The sequence below is a fragment of the Hylobates moloch genome, unplaced genomic scaffold, assembly GCF_009828535.3.
Source record: "Hylobates moloch isolate HMO894 unplaced genomic scaffold, HMol_V3 SCAFFOLD_20, whole genome shotgun sequence".
Taxonomy (NCBI): Eukaryota; Metazoa; Chordata; class Mammalia; order Primates; family Hylobatidae; genus Hylobates; species Hylobates moloch.
Window position 1 is genome coordinate 8632043 of NW_026652295.1, and position 13206 is coordinate 8645248.

Below are 13206 nucleotides of genomic sequence, written 5' to 3' on the forward strand. Positions count from 1 at the left end.
TCCTGGCAGACAAGAGACAAGGTCACTAAGATTCCAATGGGCCTCACATGTCCGCCATGTTCCATCCCATGTTTTCTTGCCTCCCTTAACAGGCTGACCCAAGTTATGTAGCAGAAAGGAGGCCTCTCTTAACTTAGCTGACCAGGCTGAATTCCTAACCATAAAAAGAAGAACCTCACCATTTATCTCCTTGAAGTCGTGTCTTCCAAGGCTGCTGAAGCAGAACTCTAGCATTCCTTAAGGACTTGATCATCTTTCAAGGTTGCTAAAGGGAGACTCTGGTGTTCCTGATAAGAACCGAACCAGACGCAGCCAGCTGAAGATAAGATGGACTCTGGCACTGACCTTTCACCAATTTATTTTCTTATTACAATACTAAAATCTCTGCCAAAGGCGGAGCTAATCTGCCACTCTCAGATCATGCCATGTCAGTTAGGGCATAATGTCTCATTGCACAAGCTCTAAGAAAACCCCCAAACATGCTTGCACATCACTCCTTTTTCTGCCTCAACTTCCTTAAGATGACAAGAGCTGGGCCCTTTGGGGAAGGAGCATCAGGACCCCTCCCCTGTATGCTGCTCCCTGGCACATCTCCAGTCGCAAGCCTATTAAACCTTGCCTAGGAAAATTGGTTTGTCCTGGAGCTAATTTTTACTTAGTGAGAGCCAAGGAACTTGAGGTCCAGTCACAACAACAAATAAGCAAGTCAGCGGACCTTCCTGGATTCTCACAGCCTGCGTGGAAGATCATACTTCCTAAGACGCGGTGTGAACAGTCATCACTGGTAGTCATGAGGGGTATGACTGACATCTCTGTGGACTGTCATTTCCAGGGAGCAGCAGGTGGGAGCTGTGTCACATCCATCTGTTAGCCAGGGGACCTTCCAAAGGTGCATCCTGCAGGATGTGGCATGTGGTGGGTCTGAGCCGAGGTCCAGCTGAGGGCAGCCACTGAAATAGCCAGCATAGACCTTGAGCAGGCTACATCAGTAAATAGATGATCCCAATTCAGTGGATGTGTATTGCAGCTGGATAGCCTCCTCACCCCTCTCTCCCCACCCTACACTTTGCGTATAAGCTCATCAACCCCCATGAGAAATTGGAGAAATAACCCGTGATGCTGGAACATAAAGGTTAAGTTTTGTACCTTTTAAACCTGTGACAGGAGTTGTTATAAAAAAAAAAGATAATGTACACCTATCCCTCACCTAATGGCTTTTATTTGTACCTGAAAGCTCTGTCATTAATTGCAAAGCCAGTAAACAAAAGACAAATATAATTTTTTTTTTTTTTGAGATGGAGTTTTGCTCTCCCCCCCCGGGCTGGAGTACAGTGGCACAATCTCGGCTCACTGCAACCTCTACCTCCCAGGTTCAAGCAATTCTCCTGCCTCAGCCTCCTGAGCAGCTGGAATTACAAGTGTGCACCACCATTCCCAGCTAATTTTTGTATTTTTAGTAGAGTCAGGGTTTCATCTTGTTGGCCAGGCTGGTCTCAAACTCCTGACCTCGGGTCATCCACCCACCTCAGCCTCCCAAAGTGCTGGGATTACAGGCGTGAGCCAGTTCACCTGGCCAACAAATAGAATTTTTTAAAATGTGGTATTTTATATGAAAAAATTGTGGCATAATCCATCCTAACCTTAGGCTCCCAATAGTTTTCATATACAGAAAAATATAACAGTTAAGCAATCAAAATTCATCGTATACACTATTTGAAAGTAAATAAGGTTTATGTATATAACATAACATAATGAAAGTTTGTGATACTCTTTTTTTTCTTCTTTCAGTATTATCTATCTACTTTTCAATCTTTGTGAAGCTCTTGGTTATGTTGCACTAAAACTACCCTTGAAAAGAAAGAGCATAAAAAACATCCTTAGGGCAAAATAAAGGATGAATGAGAGAGCACTTTGAAAGAAGTAGAAATCATACAATCATATAATATACCTTAGAGTCCAGAAGATGCAGCTGTCCTCCTCACTGTCAGGGCACATTTGCAAGCAACACATTTGTCCAAACACTGGTGGACAATTCAAAGTTGTTTCTTACAGTTTTTCATTCTAGAAACTATTGTGTAAGGTAAATTAGTAAATGTGTTTTTGCCCAAAACTGAAACATTAGAAGTATTACTTGTCACTACCATTTATTTAGAGGGTATGGCTGTTGTTATTATTATTTTATTTTATTTTTTTAGACGGAGTTTCACTCTCGTTGCCCAAGCTGGAGTGCAATGGTGTGATCTCTGCTCACTGCAACCTCCACCTCCTGGGTTCAAGAGATCCTCCTGCCTCAGCCTCCCAAGTAGCTGGGATTATAGTTGTCCGCCACCACCCCCAGCTAATGTTTTGTATTTTTAGTAGAGACAGAGTTTCACCATGTTGGCCAGGCTGGTCTCGATCTCCTGACCTCAGGTGATCCACTTGCCTCAGCCTCCCAAAGTGCTGGGATTATAGGCATGCACCACTGCTCCAAGCCTATTTTTTTTTAAAGGTCTGAAAAGTGATATAATCTTTCTCTTAAGGTGAAAATATTGTGTTAAAAAAGAACATTAGACAAATTACATTTAACAGAATTTAACAAAGCCAAAAGCACAATTCATGAATTGGGCAGTTCCTAAACCAGAATAGGCTCAGAGAGACTTTGCTGCTGCCACGTGGTCTAAGTAGATTTATAGACAGAAGAAGGAAAGTGGTGCACAGAACATGGAAGTGAGGTACAGAAACAGCTGGATTAGTTACAGCTCAGCATTTGCCTTATTTGAACACAGTTTGAACCGTTGCCGTTGCCTGCCTGCAACTGGCTGAAACTTTGTGGTTGGTAGGAGAATAAATTACAGAACGTTTACACATCCAGTTAGGTTACCTTTATAGTTTTCTGTGTATGGAGAAATCTTTAGGCTAGACTTAAAATATATTAGGAGGCAGATTTAGACTAAACAATTAAATAGGTGTTAATTTAAAGTCTTTATTTGAGGTGAGTCTATATACCATATGCATGATACATAGTAGACATTCTATAACAGTATTTGTTATTATTGTTCTCCTCTTGTCTTTGAGATTCCCAGACCCCCTTTCTCTCTAATCTACACTCTCTACCAGTGAGACCTCAATCATGTCCATGACCTGCTCTATGCTAATGACTTTGGTTTTCAAATTTCCTACTTCCTGGTGCTTCAAGTTAAGCAATAACTCAATGATTTTTTTTTTTTTTTTTTTTTTTTAAGGTGAGTTGCATTCTGTCACTCACCACCCAGGCTGGAGTGCAGTGGCCAGATCTCGGCTCACTGCAACCTCCATCTCCTGGGTTCAAGCAATTCTCCTGCCTCAGCCTCCCAAGTTGCTGGGACTACAGGTATGCGCCACCACGCCCAGCTAATTTTTGTATTTTTACTAGAGACAGGGTTTCACCATGTTGGCCAAGCTGGTCTCAAACTCCTGACCTCAGGTGATCCACCTGTCTCAGCCTAATTCGATGATTTTTAATATATATATTTTTTACTCCACCAAAATTTCCCTTCCTCCTTGCATTAAAGGCATCAAATTTCATCCAAAAAAATGAGACTATTCATCTTGGAGTCATCTTCTACCTCCTTCCTTTTATCTCCCTTGATCAATTGGATTATTTCACTTTTTGATGCCTCAGTTCATCTTTTGAAAGCCAGGAATAACAGTAGTTATTGTTTATATCTTTATGACCTATCTGATAGATCATAAAGATTAAATGAGTACATGCATTAAAAAAACAAAAACTTCAGCACAGTGTGCAGGCAGATAGCCCTTATTAATATCTCATGTCCTGTCCTCCTTTCCACCCCTGTTGACTGAACAGATATTAGAAAAGCAGATTTTGAGAATTGTCTATTCATAGCCTTAGCCCACGTTTTGACGGGATTATTTGTTTTTTTCTTACTGATTTGAGTTCATTGTAGAATACAAATGGCCAACAAACATATGAAAAAATGCTGAACATCACTAATGATCAGGGAAATGCAAATCAAAACCACAATGTGATGCCACCTTATTCCTGCAAGAATGGCCATAATCAAAAAATAAAAAATACAGTAGATGTTGGTGTGGATGCAGTGAACAGGGAAAACTTCTACACTGCTGGTGGGAATGTAAATTAGTACAGCCACCGTGGAAAACAGTGTGGAGATTCCTTAAATAACTAAAATTAGAGTTACCATTTGATCCAGGAATCCCACTACTGGGTATCTACTGAGAGAAAAAGAAGTCATTATTTGAAAAAGATACTTGCACACGCATGTTTATAGTCGCACAATTCACAATTGCAAAATCATGGAACCAACTCAAATGCCCGTCAATCAAAGAGTGGATAAATAAACAGTGATATATCTATATCCCTATGTATCTATCTATCTATCTATCTATTATCTATCTATCTATCTATCTATCTATCTATCTATCTATCATCTATCATCTATGATGGAATACTACTCAGCCATAAAAAGGAATGAATTAACAGCATTTGCAATGACCTGGATGACATTGGAGACTATTATTCTAAGTGAAGTAACTCAGGAATGGAAAACTCAATATCGCATGTTCTCACTGATATGTGGGAGCCAAGCTATGAGGATGCAAAGGCATAAGAATAACACAATGGACTCTGGGGACTTGGGGAAAGAGTGGGAGGGGGACGAGGGATAAAAGGCAACAAATATGGTGTAGTGTATCCTGCTCAGGTGATGGGTGCACCAGGATCTCACAGATCACCACTAAGTAACTTACTCATGTAACCAAATACCACCTGTCCCCCAATAACTTATGGAAAAATAAAATAATAATGAAAGAAAAGCTGATTCTTTGAAAGGATCTTTTCCCAATCTACTTTTCAAACCCCAGACTTCTTTGTTTTTTGCAAAGTGAAAGCAAGTTTATTAAGAAAGTAAAGGAATAGAAGAATGGCAGCCTCAAGCCCCAGACTTCTAATAAATATTCCCATTCATTCTTTGTCTTTGTCAAAATGGACAGCTTTCTGTCTCTGACCTTTTCTATTTCATTATTTCTGCTTCATACTCTTTTGAAATGCCCTTACCCTGGCTGTCAAAATCTTACTCAGTCTTTAGGGACAAAATAAATGCCACCCTTTCCAGGAAATTGGTTGAGGTTCAAGTCAGAATTCATTATGCTCTCCTTCACTAGAATTAAGCTTTATGTTCTTCTTTTTGGTTAATATTTATCACATGATTTTTTATAGTTAGTTGAATAAATGTGTTTTATCTAATAGATTATAAATTGCTTGCAGAAGCATCATATTTTAGACTTCAATTTTACCATTAACATCTATTATTATGGTGTCTTTCTTTTAGAAAAGACTCAATTAATATTTATTAAGTAGCATTATAATTATTTTTAGTGACTCTTGGCATAACACATATTTTCTGAACTGTTAATTTTTATTAATAAAAGGAACTAATGAGAATTTTACACTTGATCTTAGCCAAAAGGCTGAAAAGCGATGAGAATTTTAGAATACCTGCATTGAATAGAAAGTTTGAAAAAATACAGAGGATAATAAAAAAGTATTATTGTTAAATAAATATTTGTATAAACAGTGTGTCTCAAAAGGCTTAGTACAATTTTAAGTTTTAATATTCTCATATATGTAAATGCTACAAATTAACAAAAGCATTACTTAAAAGTATGGTTATTTAAATCTCTTTAGATTATTAATTTGGTGAATATAAAATGATAAGCTTCAGTGTATGTTTTCAGTTCCTCTAATTAAGGAGAGCAAATATTAATTGAAGTAAAAAAATTAAAATTAAAAATATGTTATTTGCGGCCGGGCACGGTGGCTCATGCCTGTAATCCCAGCACTTTGGGAGGCCGAGACGGGCGGATCATCAGGTCAGGAGATCGAGACCATCCTGGCTAACACGGTGAAACCCCATCTCTACTAAAAATACAAGCAAAAAAATTAGCTGGGCGTGGTGGCGGGCGCCTGTAGTCCCAGCTACTCGGGAGGCTGAGGCAGGAGAATGGCATGAACCTGGGAGGCAGAGCTTGCAGTGAGCCAAGATCGTGCCACTGCACTCCAGCCTGGGTGACAGAGAGAGACACTGTCTCAAAAATATATATATATAATTTGTATATATATGTTTTATTATATATATGTTATTATATATGTTATTTTATATATATATGTTATTATGTTATTATATATGTTATTTTATATATATAGATATGTTATTTGCCCCAGTAACAACAAGAACACCCAGTGTTCAGATCGGCATCTAATATTACTATCCAATAAAAAGAACCAGGGATCAAGGTAGAAATGAAATGACTGTTTCTAAGGCAGGAATAAGGAATATACAAGATAAGCTTGGAGCTTCTTGTAGTACCGGGAGATAGTGATGTACTAAAATAAAACCCCGTGATGGAGTGGGGTCAGGGGCGTGTCAAAGAGACACAGAAGCCAATTGCAGTGCTCCCAATGGCCAAAGATAAACAACTTTGAGCAAGAAAATGAATATCATATCCAAAGTATAAAATAAATATCTATCATGCAAAAGAATTTCAATTAATTTATGTGGATAGTCACCCCTCAAGGAAGTGGAGCATAAACTTCTCCTCCCATAAGTGTGGGCTGTCTATAGTGATATCTTCCAAAGAGAGAGGTAAGGAAAGGAAAGAGGGGCAGGTAGTAACCTTACAGTGGAGAAACCTGACAAACACTACTTCAGTGATATGGTTGGATGGGATCCTGGAAAAGAAAAAAGGAAATTAGGGAAAAAATGAGGAAATCTAAATACATTATGGACCCTAAGTAATAACAATGTATCAATATTGCTTCGTCAGTGGTAACAAAATATACCATACTAATTAAAGTTTCTAATATGGGACACTGGTTGTAGAGTATTCAGAATTCTCTGTATTCGTTTTGCAATTTATCTGTAAATCTGAAACTATTCTAAAATTAAACATTTGCTAAAAAATAAGAGGGTATTAGAAAAATTACCAAAAATATTATAATTTAGACGAAGTGGACAATTCCTGGAAAAATACAAAGACTGCTTGCCTAACAAAAGCAACAACAAATGTGTAATTCAAAATTCACAAAACTACAAAAAGTAAAATAAATTTAAATAGTCATTTAAAAATGTAAAACCATCTGTAGTACCTATTCTTCTGGAACTATTAAAGCATAAAATTACCTACAGACTTCTGTGGATAATTTGTATTTATGTGTCCATAAACATATTAACAATATGAAAATGGCATAAAAATAAATATAGTTATAGTAACCATGTATAATACATTTATTGGTTTATTGTTTTTTCCTTTAATATTTTCTCATGAACTCTATTCAATTATACATTTCTCATAACAATTTAAAACAATGACAGGACTTCATTTTATTTGTTGACATTTTTATTCATTGTTAAATATTTAGAGTAACTATTTTTACAATAATTTTGATACAGTTTTCATAAATGTAATGATTCCCATCAATGACTTACTATTATCATTGTAGTGGTACTACAGTGTGTGGTCATTTCAGGTTTGTGATGCACATTGACAACTTGTTTCCTGATGTTGTCCCAACTACATTCCTACTGGCAGAATATGCGTGAGCCAGTAGGGCAGGGTAAAAAATGCTCCTCACCCTAAAGGTACATATGTCCTAATTCCTAGAATCTGTCACTGTCACCTTCTGTGGAAAAATGGTCTTTACAGGTGTGATTAAGTCAACAATCTTGAGATGAGAAGATTATCCTGCATTATACATGTGCTCCCTAAAATAATCACAAGCTTCCTTACAAGAGGGAGGTGGAGGGAGACTTGACTTCAGACAGAAGAGGAGAAGGCAGTGGGACACAGAGGCAGAGACTGGAGTGATGTAGCCACAAGCCAAGCAATGTCGGCAGCCGACAAAAGATGGAAAGGGCAAGAACGAATTCTTTGCTAGAATCTCCAGAGCAAGTGTGTCCCTGCTCAAAAGACATCATTTTTCAGAGTTTACTTGTCATGATATTAAGTTTATCCATACGTTTATGAAGAACTGACATCTTGACATGCTGTGTCCCAATTTATTCAAACTTCCATTGTTCTGAATCTGTTTGTAACATAGATAAGCGGATGCAGTAAGCCCAGGAAAAGCTAAAAATAAAGAAGTAATTTTTAAAAATAAGCAGGTTTGTGATGTTCTGATTTGGGAGGGATAGCCAGAGCTCAGTGAGATAAGAAAATCTTGGTAAAGAAAAATAGCCCTACGTAAGACACTATGAAGTGTTGATGAGGACATTGGAACAGAATTGTAGTGGGAAATGCCTGGTCTTCCAGAGATGCAGGGTCACTGATATTAGGAGTATCTCTCAGCAAATTTATAAACATTTATTAAAATAAAAATTTATACTTAAAAATGCATCTACTTCACATGAAAATATTGGAAAAAGGGGGTGTGGGAGAAAAAAATGATTGATTGGCTTCTTATATCAAAGTTTATGAGCCCTTAAGGGAACCAGTGTTGGGAGAATTGCAAGAGGGTGGCCTAGATTAAAGGGAGTTTTGTTCTTATCAGTCAGTGACCGGGTGAAGAAATACTAATTACGACCGTGAAGTAACTCCATGGTATATCTTGGGGCCCTGTGACTGTTTTTGAGAAGAGAAAGGAGGGCAGGGCAGCTGGCAAAGAGATTAATGTCAGTAGAAAATAATAAATTGAATTTGTGAACTTTCTGAAAGTTAAATGAGAACAGAACAAAATGATTTTGCAATAATGGTTACAAAATGTCTTATAAATAAACAGCAAAATCACCATGTTCCTTTCCTTGAAGAAGTGAACACAAGGGTCTGGGGATAGGTAATTACAGTAAACTCAGGTGAATGATGCATGGTTAAACTTTATCTTTTTTTTTTTTTTTAATCTTACACCCCAAAAGGAAAAGAAGTTTGCTGAGAATCAGTTGAAACTGGCAGAGCTCTGGCACTTTGGAGCTCATTAATGGCCATCTTCCAGCTTACAACACCCTCTGATCTGATGATGCTGCCCAAGCTATGCCCAGGAGTGCAATGCTTTTAGTTTCTTTCAGCCTAATTAGGAAGGTGCCTGGCCCATGCAGTGAAGTAATCTAATGGATAATAAAGCTCCCGAGAATCCTGATAGGAGTATAGTGCAACAAGTCGCACGAGCTAATGAAAACCTGGGAAGCTTCACGAACAAAACTCTAAAAAGCTAATGTCTAAGGCAATGAGAAGGAGTGCACTGTGATGCATGCATGCCAAAACCACAATTCTAAAGGATGGAGGAGCTCAGGACTGACTTTCTATGAGAGACAAGACTACTGAATTATTTACACTGCAGGAATGCACCAGGAAATGACTTCATCCATCAAGGAATATGTTTCTGGTGATCACTTTATTGGTCCAGGTAGAAATAGTTGGATATTCAGACCCACAGAATAGTGGTCAACGAACCAGAAAATAGAAAGGGTGGATGAACCTCCCTAATTCATCAAGAGGGCATGTTTCAGACTTTGGAGATTAAAAGTTAGAGCAAGGTAGGAAGTTGTGTTTATTAGAACACAAAACTGCATCAGGCTTCCTACTGTCCCTCAGTGGCTAGATGGGGAGCTTCCTTACTCTTCACTACTAAGACTGATTCAAACCATTTATTTCAAAGCCTATGCTCAAGATTTCTCAAGGAGTTCACATGGTTTCCTCTGCTGCTTGGGTATCTGAGTGTAAAATGATGCACCTATGCACTTAGGTGATGCTGTACGTAGCACACCTACCCAGACATGAAACAAAGCCCCACCTGTTTTCAAAGGTAAACAGGAGATTGTCTCATTCTGTCTCTCTCTCATGTGTACCCTTGCTCTCACTCCCTGTCTCCTCTCTTTCTCTCTTACACAAACACAAACACACACACACACACCTGTGTACGCAAACCTGCTGTATTTTATTTATTTATTTATTTATTTATTTTTTGAGACGGAGTCTCGCTCTGTCGCCCAGGCTGGAGTGCAGTGGCGCAATCTCGGCTCACTGCAAGCTCCGCCTCCGGGGTTCACGCCATTCTCCTGCCTCAGCCTCTCTGAGTAGCTGGGACTACAGGCGCCCGCCACCACGCCCGGCTAATTTTTTGTATTTTTAGTAGAGACGGGGTTTCACCGTGGTCTCGATTTCTTGACCTCGTGATTCGCCCGCCTCGGCCTCCCAAAGTGCTGGGATTACAAGCGTGAGCCACCGCGCCCGGCCACCTGCTTTATTTTAATAATCATGACCGAAGAGCTGGGGAGCATTAGCAAATGATCACACCGCACAGAACTCTGCAGGAAGCAAGGTAAAAATGTCAGTGAGACATCCATGTTTTCTGAGCCATCCTCCTCCTGATTTTGAGGTTCCTAATTTAGCCTTTCTCCCAGTCAGCACCCAGATCATCTTTACCCTTCATGTCCCTACAGCTCTGGATTGTCCTTGATGGACAATTAACCCTCTCTTGCTCTCAAAACTGAAACATATAAACTACCAGGTGCTTAGCAGACTACAGTTCTTTCCAATTAGAATTCACATTTTAGCTGGGTGTGGTGGCTCAGGCCTGTAATCCCAGCATTTTGGCAGACTGAGGCAGGCAGATCACCTGAGGTCAGGAGGTCGAGAACAGCCTGGCCAAAGTGGTGAAACCCCATCTCTGCTAAAAATACAAAAATTAGTCTGGTGTGGTGGTGCATGCCTGTAATCCCATCTATTCGTGAGGCTGAGGCAGGAGAATCCTTGAACCCAGGAGGCGGAGGCTGCAGTGAGCTGAGATTGAGCCACTGCACTCCAGCCTGAGCAACACAGCAAGACTCCATCTCAATAATAATAAAAAAATTCACACTTTTTTTCTGTAAATATCTATTAGGTGTCATTCTGTGCCAGTCACTATGATAAGTATAGGGGAAATAGAAAGATCAAGTTGCAATTTCTATTTGTAATGATCTTAGAATGTGTTGCAAAGAAATAGAAGAAACAATTAAAATACAATGGAAAATGTTCTAAGGTGTGGAGAGGTCTTGCGGGAAAAAAACCTGAGTTGACCCACTGAATTGTAGATAATCTTGCACATGAGGAGCCATCTAAACTTTGACTTTGGGTGAGTAGCAGTTTCCCTGGTGCTCAACGGGAGAAGAACTTTCCATATAGAGGGAAGACCAGAGGCAACGGCAAAAAAAAAAAAAGTACTAGAGAAAGAAAAACATGGCAAGAGGCAGAGTTTGATGTGAACTATGAGGCTATTAGAAGTCAGACGAGAAGTTCGAATTGCAACCTTTAAGGCCTTGCAGAATATTGAAAAATATTAAGCCTAAAAGTTGCATAATCAGATACGCATTTAACAGACATCACTCTGTGGTCATTGAAGGAAGTCTGTAGATAGGACTAGAAAGAAGGGGAATGAGTCTAGAGAGGCAAGAGCACAGTTAGGTGTTTGTTCCAGTAATTCAAGTAAGAAATAGAAGAGACCAGGAATAAGGAAGAGTGAGTTGAGATGAGACTGGGTGGTATATGAAATACTTTAGGAGACCAATGTTTTGTGTTATTTTTTAATAAATGAAAAGACAAGAGGAAGAAGCTAGAAAAATTCTTAGATTTCTGACTTCAGTAACAGGATTGAGAGTGGTCCTGGCCACCAATCCAGGAAATTTAAGAATAAAATAAGACTTCAAGCGCTAAGAAGGGAATGAGTGTGGTTTTGCAAATTTGAGTTTGAAGTATCCCTGCAGATGAGTAGAAACAAGGTGACATTTGTTACTTCATAAGATTTAAAATCTAATTCATCCAAGGTTACATGTCATTTAATGGTGGGAGTCAAACCATGCTCTCCTTTACCCTAAATTTGTAATCAGTGCATTATTACTGAGTACGACTTCTAGCTTTGTGTATCTGTCTATAGGTGCAATGATGTGCATGGACAGTCACATTTGTTATATCAAGTTCACCTCTGATTTTTGTAAAAAGACTACCAAATGGTGGGTTCAGACATCAGTGATGAAGCAAGGATGAGCTAACTGGCTTCTGATAACAGTGAACCTATGACCTTGACTTCATAAGCTCCATTTCTATTTTTTTATTTTTTTTATTTTTTATTATTATACTGTAAGTTTTAGGGTACATGTGCACAATGTGCAGGTTTGTTACATATGTATCCATGTGCCATGTTGGTGTGCTGCACCCATTAACTCGTCATTTAGCATTAGGTATATCTCCTAATGCTGTCCCTCCCCCCTCCCCCCACCCCACAACAGTCACCCGAGTGTGATGTTCCCCTTCCTGTGTCCATGAGTTCTCATTGTTCAATTCTCACCTATGAGTGAGAACATGCGGTGTTTGGTTTTTTGTCCTTGCGGTAGTTTACTGAGAATGATGTTTTCCAGTTTCATCCATGTCCCTACAAAGGACATGAACTCATCATTTTTTATGGCTGCATAGTATTCCATGGTGTATATGTGCCACATTTTCTTAATCCAGTCTATCGTTGTTGGACATTTGGGTTGGTTCCAAGCCTTTGCTATTGTGAATAGTGCCGCAATAAACATACGTGTTCATGTGTGCTCCATTTCTAATAAGCCGAACTGAGACCACTGACAGGTGTCATGTAATATATGAGAAAGAGCGATTCATTCAAAGGAAGAAACTGAGACCTAGGTTCTGGATTTCAATATGTTTTTAAGAGATGAAGACGGAGAAGGCAGGCAACTCCCTAGAATTCCATTGCCTTCTAAAGCTGAATCGAACAGAATATTCCAAGGAAGACTAACACAATGTCTGTCATCTCCAATAAGAAGAAGAGTTGTCAATATAAAGTGTAGTATTCTCTGTTTACCTGTGTGTGTGATAACATTTTATTTAGAGATACACTTGATGCTAAAGAAAACTAACCATGGGTTCTGGTGAAAGACCAAGTATTTCTGAATGTTATCAGAGGTCTCTCAATTTGTTGCTGAAGCTGGATTTAGAATAGAAGGACTTGGTTCTAGAATATTGACATCATGTATGTAAAAATGACTCAGTTGAAGGAGCTAATGGTGAAAAGATTAGAGCTTCACTCTGATACCTCCCAGCCCTCCACATGCCTGATTTGCTCCCTTAGCTGCTCCTTGGAGTACGAACCCAGAATTAGACTTAGCATTTCAATGCAGTCGCTTCTTTGTCTCTGACGAGTAACTCACTGATGAACTCATCCACTTCCCTTAT